Below are 19,746 nucleotides of genomic sequence, written 5' to 3' on the forward strand. Positions count from 1 at the left end.
AGCTACCTCTATCGCTGGGACCGGTTGTCCCGAAGGTCGGGATGAGTCTCCTGGCACTTCTCTTGAATCTCGCCTCGGTGTCTGTGATGCCACCGTGATCTTCATTTCCCGCACCTTTCTGGAGATCTCCCTTTTCCGCTTGTGGCTCTCCTTGGAAGCCTCGCTGCCCGCCATACCTACACAAAGAAAAGTCAGTGAGTTCGCTAAGGTTCATAGATCAAAGATAGGGAAGCTACCAGGGCCGAGGTCAGAGAGCTGAAGCTCGAATTCTTCATCGGTGATTAGCCGCATCATCCAATATTTCAGTTTGGCCATCACCACGTCTAAGCAAGAGAACTTCTGGGTGGCCGCCTGATCCTTTAGTTCCATTACCATGGCACCCTCGTCCCTACTCAGGGCGACCTTCTTCACCGATGGGACTAGATATTGCCAGCTACGGGGGAAACCCTCAAAATAGTTTGAAATCTTGCTCTTCAACATGAAGAAGTGATTTTTCTAATTCTTCAGTGAAGATGGGAGATAGGTAAAAAGCCCAAAGTGCGGTTTTGCTTGGAAGAACCAATACTCGTCGTCCTTTTGACGTGTCACACCTTACCCCTCTGTAAGGCATAACATGATCCCGTAGAATACCTAATGAACTACCGAACTTCACCTACCAATAACTCATTAGGTACCCTACAAGGGATTTTAAAATAATTTTCTTATTTTTGACAAGTGGTGAGCATTTTCTAGTAAGTATTTAAAACATTTAGTTAAAATTTAAAACTAGTTAATATTTTTGGTTCATTTTAGTTTTCCGCAAATTCTATAAAAATTTTGACAGAGTTTCCTCTGTATTTTGAGAAAACCGTTCTTCAAATACCTGTAAAAAGCACTTCTAAAATTTTTCTCAACCACTACTTCAATTTTATACTCAATCCCAATCAATTTCTCAACACATTTATCAACTTTCAAATTTCAAATCCACTATCCAATGATCATCAAAATATTAGCAATCCATTTCATTCAAATTAAATAAAATAGTTCCATTCATATTTCATTAGAAACAAAACAATTTAAATTGATCATTACAAAATTTACATTAAGAGAATTTCAAACTACAATATATATTACAACTTTATACAAATTTTATACAACTACTCAAGACCCATTTTTACATGTCCATACATTTATGTGCAATATAAACATCAAAAGAAATATTTACAGTTAGGGTATAAATTATACCCGATAGCTTCAAAGCAGAACGATCCTCAATCCTCAGCAGCTCAGTCTGCTACTCCTCTAGTCTCTATATCTGCGACAGCAATAGAAGCTATCGCTGAGTACTAGGACTCAGTGGTGCACAACATACTAAAATAATTTTTATGCAAAATATAAATCACGTTTATTCAAAAATTTAGCTGAACATGAGAATTAAGTATAAATCATGCATTGTGAGATTTTAAATGCAAACCAAGTTCATTTCAAACTATCAAAACACATTTCATAAAACCCACAGTTAGATCATGCCATTCGAAACAAATAGAATCTCAATAGCCAAAGGCTAAAGAGAAATCACATCACAAGGCTAGCTAGCTCAAATATATGGATATCCATTCACATCCTCTTCTACTGGCACACCTCAACACTTCTCCAGAGAAGGAATCAAAATTCGAAACTAATTACCCCCACTAGTCGTGCTAGTGAGGTGTTCAAATATATGGTCATGACACTGTGGTTTCAAAATTTATCTTAACAATTTGCTAAACATTGTCATTTCAATATACATAATAACTTTCAACAATTTAAATCAAAACATCATAGGAATGCCATAATCCAATATTTCACATTATTCAAAACAGTATGCAAAAGATGATTACAAAAAGTATACGTTGTGCACAAACCTCAAACGAGTCGCCTCTTGGCCTCGATTCGGTTCCTCGGGTTCCTTCCCGGTATTCTTTTCAACTTGAGCAGAATTTTCTTCCTCCTTTTCTTCAAATTTTCCTTATTTCTTTCTTGCCCAATCCTCTTCTCAAGTTGCCTAGATAAGCTTTAACTATGGTGGCTAATTTTTCTATGGTGAAATTTTATGATATACAAGCTCAAAATTGAGCTTTAATGGAGTTTGTGGAGATGGAGAGTTGAGAGAGGGAGTGAGGCGGCACCATATGAAAAAGAAGACCAAAATTGATTTTTTTCATTTCTTTTCTTAATTTATTTTAGTTGATGGAAGACCATAAAATCCCATTTAATAAATAACTTAATTAATTCTTTATGACATCATTCATGATGTCATCACCTTTGACTTTTTCATCTTTTTCTTTTTTTTTTCTATTTATTTTTTTTTCTATTAGTTCTTTAATTTAATTCTCGATCCCGAAGTTTTCTTTTCTCTGATTTTATTTGACAGTTAGGTCAGGAGTCAGCTCTCGGGGTCAATTGACCAAATTGCCCCTCGCCGGTTCATCCCGGTTTGTAAATAATCCAATATTTCTTACAGTTCCCTGACCTAATTATTTGACTGACTTAACAGTTCTTTTTTGTGATTTTCTCTTTTCCACTGTGTCCATAAAGGTCCTAAGGACCGCAGCGTCACTTTTTACGGTTCGAAATTTGAGTTTAAAATGACTTCGCAGTCGTTCCCAAGGAGGTCACTCATCATTTGTGACTCTACTGCGTTTAACCTCTTATGTTCTGTTTTTCTTATTTATAGTTAACTAATTAAACATTACTAATTATTTGTGTTTATGGCTTCTCAAGTTGTCTTAAGTGTGGCCCTAATCCCATTAATTGTCCGGACCGACACCGGTCACCGGAACAGTGAAATATACCAGGCTATACCAATAGGGGTGTTACATGACGAGTAAGCCTATGCAGCTCGGCAAAGACCTTCGCAGTAGGATTGAGCTTCTTGGCTCGGCATAAGCCTCTGAAAGCCACCAGGATTCGCCACGAGTTCGGATGTACTTGGGCTACACATACATGGTGAAATTTCAGAATGTCCTTGAAGAAGTCATCCAGGGGAAACCGAAGTCCAGCTTTTAATTGCTCTTCATATTCCATGATCACATCATTTTCATCAAAGAAGTGATCGGCTCGGAGATCGCTATGGCATCTGATGAGCTCGTAGGAGTTAGTCCGAAGGTTGTACTCTTGACTAATGAACTGCAGATCGGTTTCCTGAAGGACTGACGGTAACTCATCCATGGGAAGATTTTCTCTACTAGAGGAAGATGTCTATCTTGATTGGGATGCTCGACTGTGAATCGAAGCGGAAGTCGTAGGAGGCTCAGGTCGTCCACTTGGCCCGAACACCTCAACATCGTCCGACGACCATGAGATATGGATGGAAGGGGGACTCATCGCTCTCTGACCCTCGGCGCTGCTCATTTTCAAAGAAATAAAAGAAGTTTAAGTAAGAGAAGGATTAAAGTCCTTACCAGAGTGTGATTGGTGCCGGAAAAACTTGAAGAAATGAGAGAAAGTTGATGTTGCAAGCAAAGTGCTGAAATTGACATAAGGGAGCAACTAATGGACCCTCCCCCTATTTATACACTTTCGAGCATTCAATGCTCACAGAGCCCCAAGCAACGCCTCGGTTAGCGGAATCTGCCCGCTTTACTGACACGTCGCGGGAAGGTTCTAGAAACTCCATAAATAAAATAAAATGAGATCAGTTAGCTAAGGTCGTCAGATCAGGGCAAATGTTCAGAGTCATAGGTCGGTTAAGGACGATCTAGTTAGGAAACAGATCGGGTAGGAACATCATAGATTAGAAAAACAACCAATGCGATAATTAAATAATAACCTTCAAATAAAATTTCATTTCATTTCCAAAAGGTTAGATTACATCATTTGAGCGATCTCAAGAGATCGGATTACATCATTAAGAGAACCTTTAAAGGTCAGATTACATCATTTGGGCGATCTCTAAAGATCGGCGCTACATTTTACCTAGTAGGGGCCTATGTCAAAGCCCAGTCTTGTGGCTGAATCAAATGATGTGTTTGATCAGAAAGCCCGCCACAAGTATTGGATAGATGTGCAGCTCAGATGGGATGACTATGACTCTCATGATGGTGAGTGGAGTCATCGTCGATGTCATCAACCAGAACTGAGCTGCAGTCGAGACGCCCGATGTGGTGAGGAGCCAAATGAACTTCAAGAGGCGATCACCGATATTAAGATTGAAATTAGCAGTCCTCTTGCCCGAGATCGGTTCACCAATTATATCGATAGACCGATTAGAGATCGGCAAGATCGACATCTTCGGTCTTGATCGATAAATTAGTCCGGTTCCCTCACTATCATCAGATGTGGTTCTCATGATTCTCCAATCACCGAGATCATAAATTTTCAGGCAAGGGGCAAAGAGAACAGTCGAAAAAAGATCAAAAGCGGTCACCATGGCCAAAATTATTACCAGAGAAACTAGAACAGGAGAAATGGAAAATGGAAGGAGGAAAAATGAAATGTGGAAGAGTTTTCCCGCTGAGGCATATATATATAGGGCTTGAGCATTTATTGCATACGGAAACCGAAGCGGATGCATCAGTAACTGAAGAATTAAATGCTTTGACTAAGGCAGGTCAGGTAAAGAAGAAAGTTCTAGAAGGGGAGAGTTCGGGGAGAGGGGCCTGATATGAGAGATCGGAAAAGGGTCTTAACAGAAGAGATCGGAAGGAGCAGAGGTCGAAAAGCACGAAGAGGATAAAATGACTTCTGATAATCAGTGCCGAGTTAGTTAAAGCTTTGCAGGCGGATCAAATCTTCACTGCATGCCTCATCTGCAAAAAAACCCGCCTAGCTGACAGATGCTAAAATAGTTGTGACAGTCCTATACATCTCAATCTCCACTGTTGATCATATTTATAAGGATGAACCTGGAACCCTTGGATCAAAAGCAGACGATAGGTTCGGTGCTTTTTATTTCCAGCCCTCAGATCCATCTTATAAGGCAAGACCCTCAATTGATGGATTAAGAGAAGAAAAGGACAAATATCCCGAATGAAATCTCAACCCTCCATCTTGATTCTCTTTAATTCTCAGACATTGGATTATGTCCTTTTAATCTAAATCCTCTGTCTCCCCTGATGAGATCCTGACCCTTCATTGGGAGCATCCGTTCCCTATAAATACCTGCATGCAATACTGTAGAAAGGGGGGACAAAAAAGGTGGTGATTATAGTGGCAAGGCTCTGAAACTTGATTCAGTCTTGCTACTTTGCTATTTTAAGCTTTCAAAAATAGAGAAACTTCAGAAACCAATTTTCTTAAGTATCTCTATTGAAGGAGTGTTGGACCCTGAAACTCTTCATTTTCAGTTTGTTCACTACTCTGCGATACCATTTCTCAGTTCAGTTTCATCTTCATCTTCTTAATATCAACATTTTATTCTCCAAGCTTAATCTCATTCCAACTCGGTTACTGTCACTTCAGCTCAACTGCATTCTAACTTGGTACTTGTTATTTCAAAGTAAGCATTAGTCCCCAGACTATTAGCTCGCAGGTCTACAATATTTGTGGCTCCACAGTTAGTTCAATAGACTTAATCTCCCACAGGTAAGTGTCTAGACCGTTACTTTATCAAATGCTCGCGTTTTATTTTCTTTGTTTTCATGCTCGTAATTTTCATTAAGTTCAGTTATGCTAAAGAGCTCCATGTAGATTTTTTAGGCCAATAGCTATTCTCTTGAGTTTACCTTTTATTCATCAGTTCATGTTATTTATTTGTTCTTAGCTTTTATCTCCTTCGAATATAGGTGTTCTGGTTACGGGTAACGTGTAGGTAGTTTAATAAAATGTTGGTAGCTGTATCTTAACACGAGAGTTTCTTTAAACAAATAAAAATAATAAAAGTTTGAATAATAAATCGGAGGAAAAAGTTATGAAGTCGAACTACTAAACGAGCTCAGGAGATAACCTGGTATAGTGGGGATCGAGATAAGATCGGATCCCAGACTAGTAAACGAAAGAGATCGGACATTGCCTGCCAAAGAGTTCTGGTAAGGCGATCACAAAGGAGATCGGCAAAAACTCAGTCTAGTATCCCCTCCCTAGTTATAAGGCATCAATGGGTTAAGAGAAGCCTCGCTCGGGTTCCTGGCGTCTTCAGGCGCCAGAACCCTTAATCTAAGGTTCTTACGATATACGGTCGTAATAAATATTGTGAGAGATCGGAGGAGAGTTCTTATCCGAGATCCTTCACTAAAAATCTTTAAACCAAATATTTTAAGAGATCGGGGGAAAGTTCTTACCTGATTCTCATCTAAAATTTAAACAAAACGAGGAGATCGGAGGAGAGTTCTTATCCGAGATACTTCATTAAAAATCTTTAAACCAAATATTTTAAGAGATCGAGGGAGAGTTCTTACCTGATTCTCATAACACGCGGAGATTAGAGAAGAGTTCTTATCCGAGATCATTCACTAAAAATCTTTAAACCAAATATTTTAAGAGATTGGGGGAGAGTTCTTACTTGATTCTCATCCAAAATTTAAACAAAACGAGGAGATCGGAGGAGAGTTCTTATCTGAGATCCTTCACTAAAAATCTTTAAACCAAATATTTTAAGAGGTTAGGGGAGAGTTCTTACTTGATTCTCATAACACGCGGAGTTCGGAGGAGAGTTCTTATCCGAAATATCCTGCTTGACACTTTAAATAAAACATGTCTAGAGATCGGGAGAAGTTCCATCCCGAGCTCTCTTAGTGAAGTTCAAAATAAACAAAACTCCAATACACAAAGCAACTTTATCCGAACACCTATTCACTAAAGGGCCATCCCATGAACTCGTGTTCTTGGGCAACCTTAAATAAGTGAAATATCAAACACTCCTTTATTTTTGCACAAAGGATTAACATTATCACCATCCCAATCCCCTAATTACCCTTCTAATTTATGAGAGAGCATAACATTAAATCTGTTTACCCTCGTTGAGGGACGAGGCAGGGTGCCTAACACCTTCCCTGCCCGTATACGGACCCCGAACCTAGAATCTCTATTTTCGAAGTGGTTTCTTTTTAATTTACATTCACAAAAGGTTTTCTTTAATTTCTCTTAAAATTAAAGTGGCGACTCCTCACTTTTCCCACTTCAGTGAAGAGCTCCGTCCAGGCGACCGCAAAATACCTTGCTACAAATATCATAAAATCTATGAAAATATACACTTATAACAAATGCTTCCTATGTATAGATGATGTTGGCATCTCAGGAATAACATAAAAATGTTGACAGCTTGAGAGTAATGCTAGCATATTGGGTTTTATGATGACACTAATTGTCCAAAAGCAATAAAAATTACTAGTTATATATATGTGCTGAGCTATGCCTCGATGGCGATTACCTGATACACGCCCTAAAGGCTATGTGTATATAAAATATTGTCCCAAAGACAATATAAATTGTTGTTTTGAAATATAAATCATATGTTATCAAGGTATTATCTATTTGGTGTCTACTTAGAGTGTGTTCAACCATTTATTTAGTTATAATTTTAAATCTAATAATATTTATTTAAAAAACACATACTACCATTATCCACTCTCTTTTTTTCATAACCAAAAATAACATAATAAATATACATTCAATAAAAATACCATAATTCTATATTTATCCACTCATTTGTACTAAAGAAATAATGGAGCCTAGACAACTAGAGCACCCCTGCTATATACAATAGGACCTGGATCGTCTCCTAAAGTTAGAGAAAATAAAAATACATCAAGAAATGAATTTAAATCCTAGGATGAAAACATGGGATGTGAAATGCATAATTTATTCTTAAAATTAAAAAGAAAATTGGCAGCATTCTGGCATAAACCAAATGTTCCCAAAATTTTAATGGCTCAATGAGCACTAAACAATCCATAAAACATCACAAAAAATTTAAAACACCTACATAATGTATTTTTAAAGACAAATTCCACCTTTTCTCCATCTATTTCTACTATTCCATTCACCATATTTTTTTTCTTTTTTCTTTTGCACTTCATGCTAAAATTTCTTCCAAAATTAATTTATAATCTTACCAACATAAATATAATATATCTAACTAATAGCTTCAAATTAACCAAATCACACTTTAATTTCTTCATTCTCAACCAAACATTTAAGACTTAAAGAACTTAAATCCAATTCTCATCAATCTAGAAACACCAACTCTTTTTTCTGATAAGCCAAAATTTATTAAAAGACAAAGGGTAAAAGCCAAAAATCAAGCCTAGAAGATCATGACTACAGCATACTAGAAGCAACAGGCCAAAAGACAAAAATAAAGATGCAAACAATCTAAACAAAAACACAAGAAAATACTAACAGATGCTCAACTCAAATATATTAACCAAAGAGGAGAAACAAAAAATGATACTAGACAAAGATACAAAAATAGGACAACACGTTCAGGATTATAGCAAGACTTAACGAGCACCATATGAAGAACCATGCGAAAGCCATCAAATAGGTAAGAGAACAAAGCCAACATAACTAGTTAAAAAGCCTTACAATCAACCAAAATGCAACACAATTGAGCCCTCATATCCAAAAAAGGTAAAAGAGAAACTCATCCAAGGAAATGCCAAAACCAAAGACCCACTTAGACAAAATGACAAATAGCTGGCCTCAATGATCTAGAAACCGCACTTCTAACACCTACAAATCAAAATCTAATCCAAATAGCCAACAAAATAATACCTTCTGAAATCAATAGCCAAAATGAACTGGAGATTCCTTAAGTAAAATGAACCAAAACCGAAAAATAAAACCTATAGTATAGCTCAGTTGCTAAAGTTATGAAAGAGAGCCAAATCATTTTTTATATGATTTATGAAAAATTGTGCAATAGTCTCATCATGTTTAGAGAATTTTAGTCCCAATTTCTTACCCAAGGTAACTGTATACCAATCTTCCTCTTCAACGTTGAATGAATTGAAGGAGGGATTGTTTGTTTGATTTATGCTTATGTGAAAGGAGTTCATCCTAACTATGTCATTATCATCCGATTGCACCACGCGCTTCCTTTTCCTAGATTGCCTTTTTTTTTTTCTTTTTCCTTACTGAATGTTAACTTTGGAGAAATATTATAAAGATTTGCCAAAAGTCTATTCTTCCTTCTTCGCTTAAGCATTCTAGATAGAAATTTTAAGGCAATTGCCTAAAGGCTTGGATAGGTGGGCTGGGCTTGGGATTGATCTAGCAGAAGACATATTAGGGCTTGGAAATGAACCAAAGCTAAAGGATTCAAGCTAGAAAAAGGGGCAAAATCCAACACAGTTTTGGCTTCAACCACCTCAAGGTTATGACCATCATTGGCTAGATTTATAACTTCCAAAGAGGTCTACAGTTGTTCAAACTCATCTAGATTAACTACACGAGTGGGCTCTAAAGGAGGCTCTTAATAACATTTTGTTCTTGAAATTAAGCGATGAAGCATAAATGCTCATGCAACTCTTATCATCAATGCCTACAATAGCTAAAAGGAAGGAGCACGAAGCAATGAGATTAAAGAGGTAACTAGACAACTGGAGTTTGTGGTTGCCTTGGTTCCTTCTAGAGTCCTCGTGCAGAAATGGATTAATATCCAAGGGGATGATTAGTTCCTCGGTGGCTAGAGGATTTAGTCAGAAGCTATGTTACTTCAATCTGTGGTAGCAACTTTAGGAACAAAGTGGTTACTACCACCAAAGGGCCCATCTTAGTTTAAAACATGCTCAATAAAAAGGGGGAATAGGGCAATTTACATTGACATGGTTATGAAACTAAAGAATAGCCGGTGATTCCTCAATACCCAAAACGTTAAACCTTAACCTTAAACTGTCCAAATCAAATGTGACGACTTTGTTGAAGGAGTCAAGTTCATCAATAATCAATTTGGCATAATCAAGCTAAGACTTAGAAATAGTAGAAATATGTATTGCTATGAATATGTTGCAAATATTATTGAGCCAATTAAATAATTTGTTGGTCAAAATATGTAGGGGAATACCTTGAAATATAATCCAAAACCAGTCTTTTAAAAGAAGTAAGGGTTGGTTCACGTGGCTTGAATTCTAAAAGACCATTGCATAAGCCAGTCAAATTGGACTTCCGTACAATCTTTCATAACATCCACTGAATCTAACATTAATAGCACCTGATCACCACTTAGGCATAAAATGTTGATGCTGTATACACCTTCAGCAATGAAATATTACTGAAGGTTTCTAATTAGGGGTGAGCATTATTCAGTTCAAATCGAATAAACCGAACCGAATCGTACCGCCTTAATTTGGTAATTCGGTTCGGTTTTTAAAATAATTTAGTTCTGTTCGATTTTATATTATAAAAATTTCAATTTTTTCGGTTCTATTTGGTTTTGAAGAGGAAAAAAATCAGTTAAACTGAAATGAATTGAATAGTAATTTTATATATTCAAATCGAACTAAATTAATTTTTGAATTGATTTATTTTTATAGAAAATTTATAAATTATATGTAATTTTATATATAAAAATTGTTTAATTTCAATGATTAATGGTTATTTGGTTCAAACCAAAGTTAAAATTAGATCAAATAACTTGAAAATAAGTCTAAATTTAAAAATCAATCAAAAATCAAAATCGACCAGTTTGAACCTAACCGAATCGAAATAGAGCGATTCGGTTTGATTTGATTTTTCATCCATTTCGGTTCGGTTTGATTTCTAAAATATATAATTTAGTTTTCATGATTTAATTTAGTTCGGTTTAGTTTGAATCAAATGCTCACCCCTATTCCCAATTGATATTGTATTTAAAATCATAGCAATATTGAGCGAGCAAGCCATTCCAAGTTTGTTTCAATTTCTTCAACCAAGGCGACATACCCACCCCAGAAAGGACTTTGGATTTTTTTCTCATGCTGAGGTTTTAAAAGACATATATCAAAGTTATGTGAAACCTCAACAAATTTCTTCTGCTTGAAGGGAACTTCCTCTTCTCTTTCATTATCATGAGACTTTGCAACTTGAATACTTTACAAGGCTAAAAGATACGATATTCCTCTACTCATGAGTAAGGAAGGTTTCGTGAGTATTATTGGAAGTAAATGCTCTTCATTTGAATGAATCACTCAATAACCCATTAATCAACTTCAAAATTTTCCAAAGTTCTTCCATAATTGAAGTTCTAATGACACTGAATCTCCTTCCTTTACAATTACATTTATGTGGGATAAAAAAATCCATAATTTCACCAAATCTGGAAAAGGATTTTGAATAGCTTTAGCATCTCACCAATCTGGGAAATTTTCTATGTAGATAGATGGGAAGTTTTGCTTATGAGGTCTATAATTTACAATGATAGCTACAAGGTTTGTTAAATTAGAATAAGAAGATGGTGGGTGATAATATGAGTAAGGTTTCATTTTTCTTCCTTCTATATGGAAAGTTGATGAGGTTTCATTTTTCTTCCTTCTATATGGAAAGTTGATGAAAAGTGAGCATTTCATGCAAGTGAACTCATTCTCCAAGCACAACCTTTGTCCTCCTCCAAAGGGCACATGTTGTTTTCTTAGAAAATAATTTGGCAGGGTAATAGCTTAAGAAATGTACGGGTGTGCCAGATATTGAGTAATTACCTGGAATTGCACTCTGACTTCTCGAATCAAATAATTGTGAAAACTGACTCTACTGTATAAAGCTTTGTCAATCTCATAAATAATAAGTAATTAAAGGCAAGTGAACTGGAATTAAATATTTTGATTACTTAAAAGAAGAGTACAAGTTTTGAAATTAAATACAAGAGTTTTAGAAAATTAAAAGATTGATAAAATAAAAATAAAAGACTGGTAGAGTTTGTTGTTATTATTGGATGCTGGGGTTTTTCACATTGCAGTATATCTAACTTTTATAATTCTACCTGCAAGTATCTAGAAGACTCTTGGAAGACTACAGAACCCACTCTGCCACAGTTTTATGGTTACTTGCAGTCACCTGCCTACTTCTTGGAACTGCTTGAAACCACTACAAACTGCCATGCATGTATCTAGAAGACTACTGGAAGACTTTGAAACACATTCTATCACATTTTACGATTAACTGTAGTTACCTGCCCACTCTTTGGAACTGCTTGGAACCGCTACAAACTGCCATCAACTTCCTTATCTTAGATAACTATCTAGTAACCACCACTAATTCACTTATTAATTATATCAGGCCACAAATTAATCAAATTAATAAAATAAAATTAATTAAATTAATTTCACAAAAATTAATTTAATTAATTAATTTAGTTAATCTTAGGCCTAAAAATAATTAACAAATAAAATAATTATTTTTGATATAAACAATTACCCCCAAGTGGACAAGATTTTATTTTTAAAATTAAAAATAATCAATTATCACTTGTAAACCTCCTGAAAATTTGAAATTCAAGCTAACTCTATCCAATAAAAATTTAATTTCTAATAGAACTCTAATCACTGTAAATTATCATTCCCACAGACTTCTAATCACTGTAAACCTCTTAATTACTGCACACTTATCTCTTTAATTAACTTAATTATCACTTAAAGGGACCCAATTCTTTTCTCTCCTTCTCTGTCTCTCTCTCTCTTTCTCCCTCTTTCTCTCTTGTTCTCTCCTTTCTTTCCCTCCCATTCGACATGCTATTACTGTGCAATTCAAAATCCTTGCTGGCACTCCATCTCTTTCTTTCTCTCTTCTCTCTTTCCTTTCTTCTTCCGCGCAATCCGTGTGCGATTCAAGTTCCTTGCCAAAATTTCAATCTCTGATTGCCTTCCCCATTGTCGATTCTTGGATTGGAATGGCACTCCAATTGTCGTTTGGGTTAGCTTCTTCCCTTGCTTTATCTTGTCGGTGCATCACCATCCAATTGGCTACTCATCAATTCATCATCGGTGCACCATACCTCATCGGCCATTGATCGATACATCCCTAGCTGATTCTCCTTCCTCTTTCTTATGATTGATTCAAGGTATTCTCCTTACTAATCTTGCTTGAATTGGTAATTTTGAGATTCTTGATGTTCAATGATGGTTGAGAATGTGATTGGGCCATGCTGATTGCTTCTAGAATTAGTAATTTCGCAGGTACCTATAAATCATTAGTCGGTACCTACAATCGGTGCCTGTAAATTGTCTGTATCTGTTAAATATAAGTATTAATTTTAAACTTGTATATTAGTACCTACATTTCTTGCTTTACTATTGTTGCTTGGGAATGCTCATTATATTATTATATTTGTAGATATGGCATTAGACCCTCCTTCTGGTTCACAAGTGCCAGCAAGTACCTAGGTAACTACCACCTCGCAGGTATTTACAGCTTCATAGGTACCAGTTCCCTTGCTACAATACCTCAACATTTGCATTTAAATACTAGCATCTGGTGCAAGTACTTCTGCCACTTCTATGCCTGATGAATGAATTTTGCTCCATTTTATATTATGTGCTTCCTCTGCAAGTTGTGTTGATTATTGTGTTGGAAATTAGCTAAATATTGAAAAGCTAATTTTTTGGATGTTTGTATTGCAGAGAAGACTCTGACAAAATCTTTGTTGACCAGGTACCTTTGTTGACTCACAAGTGTCTCTACAGGTGCAAGTACCTAGAACTTGATAGCTCTACAGGTACTTCTGTAGGTGTTTAACCTTCATTTGCTCTTATTAAGGTTCTTATCATTACTTGTGGTCTCCTAAGACCATTGTATACTTGAAGAGCTAATTTTCTCATGTGCTTTTCACAGGTGCCTCACTTTATTTCTTCATTTTTGTTTTTATAGAGAATGTAAGTGTAGGTCTCTAGTGCTTCCTCATCAAGTGCGAGTATCAAATACTGGGGAATTGTCTATCTAGCCTTATTTTAGAGCTACTTACTGACTCAAAGCTTCCTCCAAGAACTTTCTTGCATGCTATAATCATTGTATTTTGATGTAATAAATTTAGCATACATTTGATCACTTGGGTACTTATTGAACAATAAGTCATATTTTCACTTTTTATTTATTAATGAAAGTGGCCATGAAGTCTACTTATTATATTATTCCTCTATTTATTTTGCATAAGTGGCAACAATGTCTACTCAATTACACTTTAGCCATTATGTCGGCATTGTCTATTCCATTTTTTGCAGGGTTCTTAAGAAAAGCTATAAAGTCGACTTGAGGCCATAGGTCGACCTTGACTGTTATTTGATTAGTGTTATCCCATTGATTTTCTGCAAGGTGCGATGACTTTGGACTTGCAGAATCGCGTTACTTGAACCGTTATCTTAAAAATTGGAGCAATTGTGATTGTTATAAAAGAAATATGGACTATGGGAATATTGATTCCTCTTATACTGCCCCTTAGGGTAATTTTGAGCTGGTGTTCCCGTGTTCTCTAATACTCTTGGAAGTCAAGTTTGGCTCCTCCAACTTAAGGAATTAGTCATTAGAAGTTGTGAGAACTTGAAGTCTAAATTTTCCCTCCATCACCTAGGACATTGGTGCAGTTGTTTGGAGATCCTACATAACAGACAATGTAGTCCCTCTGAAGTTATTGCTCTCTGAGCCAAACGAGCCAAAGGTCACTTGGAGAATCTGCACCTACTGAGGGGCTAGTACCACCTGAAGACTTGCAACTACCTTTGCATCATAAACACTAAAGCAAATGATCAGGTTAGTGTTACTGAAAACTTAGGTGGGAATAACAAATTATCGTTATTGTGGCTAAGTTGAATTGGTATTCTTGTTTGGCTAGCCATTTATTCTTCTCTCCTATGGGGTGGCTGGTATCTTTCCTCGCTGTTGGCATGGCTTTCCTCTGCACTGCCTTAAAGAGTTCAAGACTGGACCTGCCTCTCGGGCTCCCTAGTACCTCTAGGTACTATGTCAAATTCTTCTAGCTTAGAGGTATGGCCATCAAAAAGTAATAGAATAGACAAATTAAACTTTTCAGCCAATGATTGAATCAACAAAATAATGTTCTCTGTATTTACATTAATTTTATCGAGAGCTATATCCATCCGCCTTCTTATGCCTTTCTCCAATGCATCAGTGATGGTTGATGCAAGTTTTTCTTCATCACTATAAGGCATTTCGTAACGCCCCATCAAGAATGTGAATAGCAGTGAAGCATGAGAATCGTCTCACTGGGCATGCCAAAAATTGTTTGCTAATTTTTGGCCAAGAATAATGGAAATTGGTGTAGAATGATGTTTTGACACTGTAGGAGATGTGTTCCATTGGGTGTGCCAAAAATTGTTTCCTCAAAAAATAATTTGGGAGACTAACAGCTTAGAAAATACGCAAGTATGCCAGATGGAATTACTCTTTGATTTTTCGGATTAAATGATTATGGGAACTGAATCTACTATACGTAACTTCGTTAATCTCACAAATAACAAGTAATTAAAGGCAAGTGAACTAGAATTGAATGCTTTGATTACTTAAAAGGAAAGTACAAGGTTTGAAATTAAATGCAAGAGTTTTGAAAAATTAAGGGAATGATAAAATAAAGATAAAAGACTGTTGGAGTCTGTTATTGTTGTTGTTGTTGTATGATGTTGTTTGGTGTTGGGCTTCTCAGATTGCATTGTATCTGACTTTTATAGTTCTGCCTACAGGTATCTAGAAGACTCCTAGAAGACTTTAGAACCCACTGTCACTTTTTGTGATTACCTGTAGTCACTTGCCCACTTTTTGGAATTGCTTGAAACCGCTACAAATTGCCATGTAGGTATCTAGAAGACTCCTGGAAGACTCTGAAACACATTCTGTCTCATTTTGCGATTGCCCTTAATTACTTGTCCACTCCTTTGAACTGCTTGGAGCCGCTATAAACTGTCGTCAACTTCCTTATCTCAGATAAATATTCAGTAATTACCATTAATTTACTTATTAATTATCTCATATCAAAAATTAATTAAATTAATAAAATAAAATTAATTAAATTAATTTCACAAAAATTAATTTAATTAACTCTTAGGCCTAAAAATAATTATTTTTGGTGTAAACACATATGAATGAGGAGTAGATCCTTTTCCTTCAAATATTGAGGCATCAAAATTCTTAGGATCTTGGAAACACCAACTCTTGACATTCATTTCTTAAAGAATACCAATAATAGGAATCACATTTATATGAACCCAATGAAAACTATAATTTGAAAAATAAAACTCGATTAATTAATATAATCCAAAACTTATCTCTCTCAAATTCTCACATCACGAGAATCACTACAAAATAATAAGAGAATTAAATTGAGCTTTAATAAGTAAAAAAAAAAAAAGAAGAAAAGAACTCACCTATTGAAAAATGATTTCAATAAATTTAGTATCCTTGTGAGTGAGAAATGGGTTTTAGGTTAGGGTATTGTGGATATTGTGATTTGTGAGGTTGATTTAGTTGAAATCTGAAGTTTTTTTTGTTTGTAGAAAGTTGTGATTTTATTTGGTTTGTAAAATTTAAAGAATCGATGCACTGAATTGATTTATTTAGCTTTGATTCAATTCGATTAATTTTTTTTTATTCGATTTAATTTTTCCAAAAATACATTTTGATATTTTATTTTCTTAGTGCAATTTAATTTATAAATGAACAGATCGATTGCAAATCCCTAATTCCTGTCTCGAATGGTTAGAGTTCTAAATTTTACTTTTAATGTTGTTCGTTTTATATATTTATTTATTTATTTTTATTTATTCAAAAATAATTAATTATAATTACTTCTGCCAGCTAAAATCACATAACAATACTTTGATATTATGGATGAATTTTAATTTAATAATATTAAAATTATTTTAAGGACCGTAATATCTTGGAGTAATTATTAATCAAAATCACCTAATTTTATGAGTTATTTTATAAAAGTAACTCAACTTTAATTTTTTTTTTCTTAAAACTCATTCAATTTCAATTTTAGTATCATTAAAGTTATTATGATCAGCTATTGCAAGTTTTCAGGTTAAATGAGCAAATTTTTCATTTATAATCACTTAACTTTAAGTTTGTTTTCTCAGTATTGTCACTAAACTTAAATTTATTTCTTAAAACTTAAAACTCACAAAATTTCAATTTAAATAAACCTAAAGTCTGTAATACCTATAATTGTAGATTTATAGGTTATCATAAATAAAAAATATATTTCTCCCTCTTCACAAATCTCATAATTGCACTTCTTCTAATAAAAATTTAATAAATTTCAAATATTTACAGTTACAATAATGTATTCACACTAACTACATCATGTAATACTATAGAGATTTAAAAAATATATAATTTATTAAATCGATTATTTTAATATTTTTAATATTTGTTGAGATTTATTTTAAAGTTTAAAATTCAAATTTTTTGCTATTAAATTTGAGTATATTTAGTATAATACTATTTATTTGTAATTTAAAGGAAAAAATTGAAATAATTATATTTTCTACATGCTGCCACCAATTATTTTAATTTTTTTCCTTCAAACTACAAATAAATAGTATTATCATAAATACACTCAAATTCAATAATAAAAGTTTAAATTTTAAACTTTAAAATAAATCTTAATATATATTAAAAAAATATTAAAATAATCAATTTAATAAATTATATATTTAAGAAATTGCTGAGGTATTACATAGAAACTTGTAAATCTTCAGTTATAGGTAATAGGAACTATATGTTACTCAAATTAAAATTAAGGACTGGAGTTTTGAATTTTAAAAAAGAAATTAAAATTGAGTGATGATATTAAAAAAATATCTAAAATTGATTAATTGTAAGTAAAAAATTAATATATTTTAATTTGAAAATTTGTAATAGCCGATCACAATGACTTTAATGATACTAAAATTGAAGTTAAATAAGTTTTAACAAAAAAAAATTAAAGTTGAATGATTTTTATAAAATTATTTATATTGTTAAGTGATATCAAGTGATAATTACCCTAATATTTTGAATTCAATTTAATAAAAGTCAAATAAAAAAAAAATACTTCCTCAATTTCACAAAGATAAGCTTGCTTCTTTTTTCTCATTGATTAATAATATAATTAATATAGTTAAAGTAATAAATTTTGTTTAGCATTTTTTTAATACACTCTCTACTCATATTACCTCATTAAAAATTAAACAATTAGAACATGTATATAGGAGTATATTAATAAATTAATTAATAATTATTATTTTTAAAAAGAAAATAACTTATAATTTGAAAAAAAAAGAAAAAAAAAAGAAAGGAAGCTTATATTTATGGGACAAAGGGGATATATGCTCTAGTATCATAAATCTAAGCGAATTTTTTTTTTTTTTTTAAATTAAGTGAACTTGAAATTTAGATTGTCTGAAAAATTTTAATTTATTATTATTATTATTATTATTATTATTATTATTATTATTAAAGGTTGCACGTTGGTTTTGACCTTTTTTTTTCTTGGCTGCGCGGCCTAACCATATTGAAAAGCCATCTCTAAAGCAAAAGGATGGAAGTTTCCACAAGGGAATAAAATTTTGGACGCAGTTAGAATATATTTGGTCTAATATAATTAAATTGATTTAATGAAATAAAAATTTATTTAAATATATTTTATTACAATCAATATCACTTTATCAAATTATAATATACACTTAATATTTAACAAATGTTTATGCTTATGATTATGATAAATCAAGTTCAATTTTTTTTCAAAGATAAATCAAGTTCATTTAAAAATATTTTAAAATCTTGAACATGTTTTTGTTATTTAATATTTAAAAATTATTTTTTTTAAAACAGTTTTAAAATTATATTTTTCCACATCAACTTGATGAATTCTAAATAATTTTATAATTTTTTTAAAATTAAATTTTATTATTTTTGTTTATTATTTTTAAAAAATTATTTTATCTATAATTATTTATTATTTTGAGAAAATCATGATTATTATTTTTTTTTCAATTTTACTCATATCTCTATAAAACATAATAATTACTTATATAATTTTTTAAAATTTATTTTAACATCTCTATATCTCTCTTAATTAAATAAAATTATTAAATTTGAAGAGAGTGTCATTAAAATATATATTAAATTATTTTAATTTAAACATATATAAATGATTAAATTATTTTACACATTAAAATAATTAACTATTACAATCCAATTACTTATATTCACCTTTAATTATTATTTATTCTCAATATCAAATTTAGATTTTCAACAAAAATAAAAAATAATTCAGTTAAATGAAAAAATATTTTATTATATTTTAAATAATTTAATTATTTTTTTTATAAAAATTTTAAACGGTAAATAAAAATAAATAAAAAGAGTATGCTCAATTTTCATCCAAAATTAATTAATTATTTATTACTTTAATCAATTTTATTTGCAAATTATGAATATAAAATACTTATTTTATTGATTGCAGCTGATTCTTCTTATGTATTAATCGGAAATTGCAGATCTTCTCCTAATCAGCATCGAGGAAAGGAGGTCGAAAATTAAAGCCGGCAATTATTGAGCTTATTTGTAAACATTTTGCAGAAGAAGAATACGTTTCTCCGATTGAAGTCAATGAGAAAAGTCCAAGAAATTTTGTTCGTCACTGCTGACAACACATCAAGCCTCGTGATGACAGGTCATTACCAGATCACTACCCATACTCACATGGAAATAGTTTTTTTTAATTTTTTTTTTATAATTAAATCTATTATGATTTGAATTAAAGTTTAGAATAATGTGGTATTGTATATTATCACCTGAGTGTCTCAGCACACGCAGAGATTGATTTTTTAAAATTTCATATTGCTTATAAAAGGAACGTTTGTGTAAAAGATATATAATTTA

This window comes from Hevea brasiliensis, chromosome 11 (assembly GCF_030052815.1).
Source record: "Hevea brasiliensis isolate MT/VB/25A 57/8 chromosome 11, ASM3005281v1, whole genome shotgun sequence".
Taxonomy (NCBI): domain Eukaryota; kingdom Viridiplantae; phylum Streptophyta; class Magnoliopsida; order Malpighiales; family Euphorbiaceae; genus Hevea; species Hevea brasiliensis.